Raw genomic sequence first — 10,605 nt, forward strand, 5'->3', positions numbered from 1 at the left:
CTTAACCTTTTTTCCATGTCTTAGAGGGAGCATATGACTTGGAATGGAATGTGCATGCAGTCTTATCCATTTTTCTTAATTGCATTAGGAAGATTAAGTTGGGAGGAGGGTCTTGAGTCAATTACAGAAACAACCTTTTTGCGTTCATATGTGTTGTGTAGTGGGTTAAACTTATTGAATATAGGGGTGGGTGCTCATTACACTTCGGGGACCACTCAATAGCATTCTTTGTTGTAGGGGATATACTTTCCCACAAATCATGTAGTATTCCTATGAACCCATGAGTAATGATGTAGTAGGCTAATTGTTTATCTCCGCCACAAGCAATGACTACAATGACATAGGCAGTCATGAGGCTTAACATATGGTTGATTTGATCGTTATTCACAGACAACCATGAAGAAAATAATCCTCAAACTTTGGAAGTTGTGATTTAAGTCTATGCCAAACAATTTAAAATGGCGTTCTAGAGAAGCACATGGGATGGATGAAAACTTTGTGTGTCTCTCCCATGTCCATATTTAATTTTATTTATTATTTATGTTATTTATTTTTAATTAAAAAAATCATAATTTTTATTTCAATTATTAAAATGAGAGATGTGAGAGCATGTGTGCATGGATGACGTGTGCATCTCTACACATTTCTAAGGGGAGGTCTCTTCTTGTATTTATTTTTGGATGTGGCTCATGTCTATATTCTCCTAATCCCATACCCATTCTTCATCATCTGTGTGCTTATAAAACACAAATTTACTTCTCTTTCTATATTCATGACATATATATTTTGCATGGGGATATACTTTCCGTGATCCATAATGCAGGGGTATGGATTACTCATTATTCCATTGGGATAAGCCCTATAGTTCAATAGTTGGGTTAGCTAGGTATATTGTCAATGTTTCATGGCACTGATGAGATCTAATTCATACCAAAGAGAGAAAAATAAGGTAGTCTGCTATGTGTGATCTGACATATATGAAATATTTTCATATACAAAAGTCATGTATAGAAGTTGTGTATATACGGAAGATATGCACATATATGGAGTATATGCATATACAAAAGATGTGTGTATATACAGAAGTTGTGCATATATGCATACATGCATATCTTCTGTATATGCACATATCTTCTGTATACATGCAGTTTCCGTATATGCATAGTTTCTGTATATGCGTAGCTTCCGTATATGCACATATCTTCTGTATATACACATATCTTTCATATATGCGTAGCTTACGTATATGCACATATCTTCCGTATATGTGCAACTTTTGTACATTTGCATCTGTTGTATATGTGTAACTTCTTGATATGAACATATACGGAAAATATGCACATATACATAAGAAGCGCATATGCAAAAGTTGTGCATATACAATAAAAACATGTGCATATACGAAACATTTTCATATACGGAAGTCACACAGATTCTATATGAAAGATATGTGCATGTATGGAAGTCGTGCATATACGGAAGCTACGCATATACGAAAGATACACATATATAGAAGTTGTGCATATATGCGTATATCTTTTGTATATGTGCAACTTCCGTATATGCGCATATCTTCTGTATATGTGAAGCTTTTGTATATGTGTATCAATTGCATATGGTGCAAACTAAAATGTTAACATATGTTGAATTTAAAAAAAGGTAAGCATTCGTAGCATGCTAGATCCCCATATTATGAGATATAGAACCATTGCAGGTCATTTTAAGTTTCCTCTATCTAACCACATTTTGAATTTTTCCCCTATGACTTCCTTTCTCCACAAATCTAAGAGAGCTAGGGATATATCAACTTACTTCAATAAATACACAGAAAATGGGCCCATCAAGAATAAGGGATAATTTACTTTACTATGATATTTACGCAAAAGCACCAACTACAACCAATTATTTTTAGCTTTTATAGCATGTCAATTAACACCAACTATATTAATAGAATACACTTCAGAGTTGTTCAAACTTTAAGAATTTGGGTGAGCTCAACCTTTCCTCCCTCAACCTAAGTGTTTGCATCTACATGTCACAAATATGGATAGAGTAGTTCCCCTATCTTTTCTTTAAGCCCAAATTAATTCAATAGGACATTCATTCACCTAATTGGATATGACTTGCTACCTATTCAAATTCATTTAATGAGCAATCATCCAACCCTACTATTGAATATTCATGACTTTTAAATTGTCGAAATTATTTAGAGCACATAAGCTTAGCTCCTAAAGGTTAGAATGATGTTATGAGGTATGAAGTTGGACTAAATATAGGAAAATATGGCATTAGATGATGTTTGAACAACTAAGATAAATACATAAGATGTGTATACATAGAAGCTGTGTGACTTCCGTATATGAAAATCTTTCGTATATGCACATGTTTTTTTTATATCCACAACTTCTATATATGCACTTCTTCTGTATATGTGCATATCAAGAAGTTTCACACATACAATAGATGCACATATACAAAAGTTTCACATATATGGAAGTTACGCATATATAGAAGATATGTGTACATACAGAAGATACACATATATGCACAACTTATGTGTATGTACACATCTTCTATAGATATGTATCTTCCATATATGTGCATATCTTTCGTATATGCACATATCTTTTGTGTATGCCCAACTTTTGTATATGCGCATATCTTTCGTATAGAAGCTGTGTGACTTCTGTATATGCACATGCTTTTTTTTTTTGTATATGCGCTTCTTATGTATATGTACATATCAAGAAGTTGCATGTATACAATAGATGCACATATATAGAATTTGCACATATATGGAAGTTATGCGCATATAAGAAGCTACAGATATACCAAAGATATGTTCATATACGGAAACTATGCATATACAGAAGATATGCACTTATATAGAACCTAAACATATACAAAAACTGCACATATATGGAAGATATGCATATATACAGAAAATACACATATATGCATATACACATATATGCACAACTTTTGTATATACACACATCTTTTGTATATGTGCATATCTTCCGTATATCGACAACTTTCATATAGAAGTTGTGTGACTTACGTATATGCAAATATTTCATATATGCTAGATCGCACATATCAGACTACCTTATTTTTCTCTCTTTGGAATGAACTATATCCTTGCTAGTGCCATCGAAAATTGGTGGTTTATCTTTATCTTCTAGCTTTGAATGTCATTTTATTTACTAATTTTTATCTTCAATGTTTTTTTATATGTCTCAATTCTTGCATTTTCTTTGCAACACATAGTACAATTGCTAGTTATAAATAACATGAATATATCTAATTATAATGGTGTTAACACTTAATTAATTTATGATTATTCACATGAACTTTTCATATAATTTAAATGTTTTTTGCTTTAATTATAAGTAACTATATTTTGACAAGATGTACATAATGATATTATATTTGACTATTCATTACATTTCTTATATCTAAACTATAATACAATACTTGTTATTTTTCAAAATCAATAAAAATATTAAACAAAAATTGAGACATAGTATAACATTTAGATTAGATAATATCAAAATCTCATGGTAAAAATGATTAGTGTGGAGGTTTAATTATTAATTAAGTTGTCTATTGGGTAGGAAAATGTTGAAAATGTTTAGGAAAATGGTTGCAATGGTTAAGGCTAATCTTAATTAGAGGTAAAGGGGTAAATGTTGAAAATATTTAGGAAAGTGGTTGCACTAGTTAATGCTAATGTTAATTAGAGGTAGAGGTTAAAAAGATAAAACCATATGATGACATCTCCATTTCTATATTTGGTGCAACATTCAATATGGAAGGAAGGGTATACATGCAAAATCATATTGGAATCTTCATTTCCATATTGGGTGTAACTATCAATTGATTGATTTGGATTTTTGATGAAATTTATAAAAAGGTGCAACAATCAATATATATAATTAAATTAATGATTTTCATTTTCCAAAATATCAAACAATATTCCATTTCCATCTTAGTTGCAATTCTCTATGTGGAAAAAGGGTATAAATGTAAAATGATACAATTGGAATATTCATTTCCATATTGGGTGTAATATCTCTTCATAGATTGCCATTTATAATGAAATTCATAAAACGTACAACCATCATTATATATAGTAAATGATTTTCACTTTCGAGAATATCAAATATCTCATATTACTCTATAATAATGAATGGAATATTTATACAATAAATCTATAAAATTATGATTCCAATTAATAGAATATCCCTGCAATAAATTTATAGAACTATTACAATCTAACCATTAAAATCCAAACATTCACTATACACCATAAAAAACCATATGATGACATCGTCATTTCCATATTGGGTGCAAGGCTAATGTGGAATAAAGGGTATACATGTAAAATCATATTAGAATATTCGTTTCCATATTGGGTGTAACTATCAATTGATTGATTGGCATTTATAATGAAATTCAGAAAAGGTGCAACAATCACTATACATAATAAAATTAATGATTTTCGTTTTCCTAAATATTAAACAATATATCATTTCCATCTTGGGTGCAATTCTCTTTGTCTAGAGAGGGTATAAATGTAAAGTCATACAAGTAGAATCTTTATTTCCATATTGGGTGTAAATATCTCTTGATTGATTGAAATTTATAATGAAATTTATAAAAAGTACAACCATCACTATATATAGTAAATAATTTTCACTTTCTAAAATATGAAATATCTTAGATTACTCTGTAATAATGAATAGAATATATATGCAATAAATTTATAAAATTATGATTACAATTAATATAATATTATTGCGATAAATTTATAGAATTATGATTATAGTGTTCTAATCATTAAAATCTAAAACAACATTCACTGTACACCCTAAAAGACCATCTTTAAAGATTATGAGGCAATCTATGTTGGAAAGCTTATAAAAACTCTTAAATTTGCATAATGTAAGTGATTTCTCTTTATCTTCTAGCTTTGAAAGACATTTTAGTTACTAATTTTTATTTTCAATAATTTTTTATATGTCACTATTCTTCTTCAATTCCTAATCAACCGTGAGAAAATTATTTGTACAAATGTCCGATCAAGGTACCGCCCTACAACAGCCATTGGCAAATCCAAAGAAGTTTACAGAGATATGTTCAAGCCCACAAAATGCAAATCCCCATAGGTATTTTTTCAAGTCTCCATATGTTTCCCATGATGTTTCCAACATCTCATCTCGTAAGGATATGTTCAACTTTTATAGTCTTAACTATTGAGGTGTGTTTTGTTGTGGTCAGGGTTGTTTGAAACATTCTCCTTTGTAGTGTTCCGAGGAAAATCTTGCAATAGCCCCGCTGAGACAAAGAAGGCTGCTACTTAAAAATGGTCACCCTTGTCAAATAATCGCACAGTTGGAGATCCACAGAGATGCAGAGCTCATTTGACAGCACTAGATCACATGGGTTTTGGATACCCTCTTCCTGGAACTAGATATTCATGTGCATCACCTTCATATTATCTTGACCTACTTTTTTAGATTCATACTTATTTCACAACAACTATATTACCAATGATTATGTCATTCATATTACCTTCAATTGTTGTTACAGATTCACACTTAGTTCGTAATTATTGTACTACAACTTCTTCATTAGTTCACTTGTCAGCTTGTCATGGAGTTGATTCATTCAGCTGGGGAAGAATCCAAATTGAGGCTAAGCCTTCAGGTTGTATTTAAAAAATCCCTTTTGTCATAACTATAGAGATTTTCATTTAAAGGAATTTGATCTCTCATGCCTATCTAAATATGGTTTTTGGGCATCTTTGCATTCTTTTTCTTAGTATGTTTGCGGTATTCAGCCCAATATTCGAACCTTTTTAGTTTTTATATATACATAAATGAGCACAAAGATCCATCTTTGGTTTTAAATTTTTATGTATACACAAATTAACACAGAGATCCATCTTAACTTAAGATTTGATGTGTCCTACTAAGCTTGTAGGCTAGGAGGGTTGGTCTGGAAAGGCCTTACCTAAGCTAGTTATACAATGTCTTGAAAAATCTATATTATGCTTAGTTAAGATGCTTGTCATGAGCTCAAGCTCAATTGAGGAAGGTATGGTCCTCATTAATTGGCTATACTTGAGCAACAAGAAAAATTCTAGTAGCGTCTTAGTATCAAATTCCACATTCACTAAGATCAAATACATTGAGATTCACATTTGAATTTTTTTTAATTATGGTTTTGGTCATCTTTGTAATTGTGTGCACAATATATGTAGATTTTGCAGCCTAGTAATCAAACCCTTAAGCTAAACTAAGATGCTTCTCATAAGCTCAAGCTCAATTGAGGAAGGTATGGTCCTAATTAATTGGTTATACTTGAGCTCAAGAAAGATGCTAGTAGTGTCTTAGTGTGAAATTCCACCTTCACTGAGATCAAATGCATTGAGATTCACATTTGAAAAGAATTTAAATATGGTTTTGGGCATCTTTGTAATATTGTGCACAATATATATACATTCTGAAACCTAGTAATCAAACCCTTTTGTGGTTTTTCTATATATGAACAAATTAACACAAAAATCCATGATAGGAGGGTTGGTATCAACGTTCTTACCCGATTTAGATTTTCTAACGCGGGTAATGACATGAAATATCTTACTTGACTCCGTTAAGGTCCTTGTCATGAGATGGAGCTCAATTCATTAAGTGTATTGGTCCCTCTAAGCTAAGGTCCTATCCTTCGATGCGATTTTGATCTAGTGGTACCCCGAGAACCCATCAGTGAAAGAATATGCTTCCTAACCACCTACATTGTCCAACACTTCATCTGTGAATGGAGTTGGGAATGGATCTACACACAAGCGTCATTCAATTTTCTGAGATCCCGGCATATCCTTATCTTGTCCTTCTGCTTCTTCTCTTGCACCACCGTTGGGCTTACCCAATCAGATTCTTCCACAGGCCCAATGATGCCTGCTACGAGCATTTTGTTTAGTTCTACAGACCTTCTCCTTGTATTTCAGATTTAAGCGCTAAGGCTTCTGCTTAACTGGCTTCATGTCGGACTTTAGCATGATCTTCATCACTCCTAGATCTCTGATAATTCCTTTCAAATCTGTAAACTTGGTTGGGAATAAGTCTTGATACTCGCGAAGTAACTCAGCGACCTTATCCACCATCGCGTCAACCCAGTAGTCTCTGATCTTTGCAAATTTCGGTTCTACCTCCGTACCAATGTTCACCTTCTTAGTTTTCACCGGCGTGGCTATATGAGGGTTCTCAACCTGTGGTCCTTGAACCTCGTTGTGGTCTTCTGTTTCTAGAATGTTAATATTTTGTGGATCCTCATCCTCCTCTTCAACAGCTACATTATAAAATTCCAGCATGCAACTCAGCTGAGTAGCCCATTCAAGCTAAATCAGGTCTAAAGGCTCATGCATTATCCTAAAGATGGTTGCTTTTACATCTTGTAGTGCTTCATCAATACTATCCCACCCATCCTAAAAAATTAAGGTCATCATGAATCCTTCGCACAGGATATCCCATTCACCTGTCCCATGGAAGAGATTTGTTCCTATATACCAGTTCATTGGTATAACATCTAGGGTATTATAAAATAGGTGTACCCACTCAAGTTGTGGCTTTTCTCCGTAGGCCTGCGTCCACTTGGCCAGATGCACACGTGGATCATCCTACCCATCATACTTGTCTGTCAATCATACCTTTGGCTTCCCAAATCATGTTTGCATCATTCTCCTACATTCACACCAATCATCAAAGCTTCCTTTTTGCGTACCCCACCATCTTGTGGGTGTAGCACACAACACCCAGTCCAAGGCCTGGAAGCATTTCTTTTTCGGCACCTCCCTTTCAAATGAATCCAAGAAGGTGTCTACCTCATTTAGACCATCATAAGTAGGAAGATTCCTTTCTTCTGATGAGACACGGTGCAGGGACTAAGTCATCGTATTATAATTCAACATAGTTACTTCGTGTAACCGATTCTGCCATTTTTCTACTTCTTCGTCGGAATCCGAAGTGCAGGAAATCTCGTGCTCCAATGTAAGCTGCCCATCCATAGTGGGATTCACCCAGTCTTGGTATCGTGTTATTATCTTGTAGATGCAATCCAAATCATCATCACTCTCATAGTCGCGGACAGGTTCCATATAGCGCGATCCCTCAGTAGGATCCAGGGGTATTATTACATGTAGTGACTTCTTCTCAAAGATCATATTTCGCTTCTTTAGATTGATTACCCCATTCATATCAGTGGCCCAATCAATTCCTAGGAGCATGGGGTAGGGATTGGTGTCATCAACAATCTTTATTACTTCAAAATATGCTAGCACGCTCACTCCATCAATATCCACAGTTACTCCCTGCAATCGCCCCATGGGTATAATTTTATGCTGGTTTTCCATTCTCAGCTGAATCAGAGACCATTGAAGTGCACATATTCCCATTCGTTCCCATGTCTGTTGCAGTAGAACATTCGCATCTGATCCCAAATCCGAATGACTTGATCCATCTCATATTCTCTGATCTGCTTGGTAAGTCTCATTTCACGCCTCATCCTTGTTTTATGCTTTCCGATCTTTCGGACTACATGCGGTTCGCCTAGTGTAGTCCTAGCACATCTATTGGTAAGTTCTTGTAACCCTTTGACAGCCTTACTATCGCGCAGTAACTTCATACAAGTTTCTAGGAAAGTAGTGAGCATAGAGGGGTCCATTTCCAGTTCTGGTTTATCTTTGCTTCCTAAAGTGGAGGCCTCAGTGAAGCTCTTCTTAGCTTCCATGAATGCCTCGTGAGTGTGCTCCAAATCAAACTCATCTTCTTTTGCCGGGGCTTTGCGAACCCAAGTACTATCTTCCAATTGTTTTCCCTTGTCCTCTCCCATCGCAATTCCACTTCGAAGCACTATGTTTAAATTCAGATCTTCCTCGTGCAGCTCAGACCTCATCATCTACAAGTTCTGAGTCAAGGGAGGTGGTAGCACTCCTTTGTCGTGTATCCTAGCTATCAGCGTAGGACAATCTTATGTCTCATGATCAAACAACGTGCAATACTTGCACGATAGACGCGTTGGATTTGTGCAATCGCGGGAATAGTGTCCCGGTCCTCCGCAATCGTAGCAAATCAATTGTCCGCGACCTCTACTAGGTCCTCTTCTGCTTCAGCCTCGTCCGCTCCCTTGAAATCTTGTTTGCACCAGCCCTGCATTCTAGTCAAGGGGCTACATTTCGGCTACAACCCTATAGGTGGGATTCTATCCATCATCAATTCATAACTCCTAAAAGTACGCTCGTCATGTCCCACCAACCTACAAAAGTTGCAGAACAACTGTTACGGATTTTGTGTATACTTCTGTAACAAGTGGCAGTTATCCGTGGCATGTTTTCCGGATACTTGGCAGATAGCGCACCACAAAGCAGACATCATGCTAGGTCCTGCTTGAGCTTCCGACCTTAGAGGCACCGGTCCTCCTCCTGCAAGGTAATTTGTAAAGACCGGGAAATGGTCTAGGTAATTTGTAAAGACCGGGAAATGGTCTTTGTCATGACCCTAACTCTTTCATTTCACGCACCATACTTCTTCGCACACTTCTGGTTGAACCGTCTTATCCTGCTTCAAGCTTTACATCTCAAGGCACGGATTCTTCAGCTATGCATGGATCTGTTGAACTCCTAGACTAAGATCTTGCATCGGGGTCTCATGTAGTCTCATGGCAATCTCTAAGGCCTCTACTTGACTTGTTATCTTCTACTGCGACAACGTACTTCTTAATGTGGTAGTACCGAAGCAATAAACCACTCGTGATGGTGTCCATCTATCAAATTCATGTTGGCTTTGCGGATCGTACATTTCAGCCTCTGTTCTAACTCCCACGACATCTCACCTGGCAGCATCGTGATCTGTTTGAATCTGACAATCAACTGTGCTTTAGATTTAGGCCTGCTAAATTCCCTATTCAGTGTTGCTTTGATGTCTGCTACTCTCGCGTTTGGGTTATCGTTGGAGTACTTAATATACCAGGTTAGTGCGCGATCCTGTAGGGCACTAACCAGTGTTGATTTCTTTATATGGTCATCTGTAACACCTTGAGGTTCCCATACAGCCTTCACTACAAACCAGAATTTGTTTGGATCCACATTTCCCAAGCATTTGAACAAAGTCAACTTCACTGTGTTTGCCATATTGAATCGAGGTAGTGGTGGAGGTGGTACGAGTGAATTTGGAGGTGATGGAGGTGAAGCCAGTGGTGGTGTGGGCAGAGGTGGTATTCGTGGAATTCCTTGTCTTATCAGATGAATATCACTTTACGAAGAGACCTTCATGATCCCTTCCTTGTCCCCTCGTGGAGGTGAAACAAGGGGCTATTCTCTAGACCCTTATTTCCATCATTTCTATAAATTCTTCTGCTTCGTGTAGACCCGAAAATCAAGGTAACTACATAACTCGCTTTTTGCACAACAACATTTTAATCCAAGTACTCAGGATTTGTGTAGTTACCTCGTAGTCTTTTGAAAAAGTGTTGCTTTGCCTCACTATAGCTGACTAAGGTGTTGACCGCGAACTCAGTAACAAATCCTCCTATAATGCGATCGAG

This window comes from Pinus tabuliformis, chromosome 5_1 (assembly GCF_031772625.1).
Source record: "Pinus tabuliformis cultivar Carrire ecotype Pingquan chromosome 5_1, CPIR1, whole genome shotgun sequence".
In the NCBI taxonomy this organism is placed as follows: Eukaryota; Viridiplantae; Streptophyta; class Pinopsida; order Pinales; family Pinaceae; genus Pinus; species Pinus tabuliformis.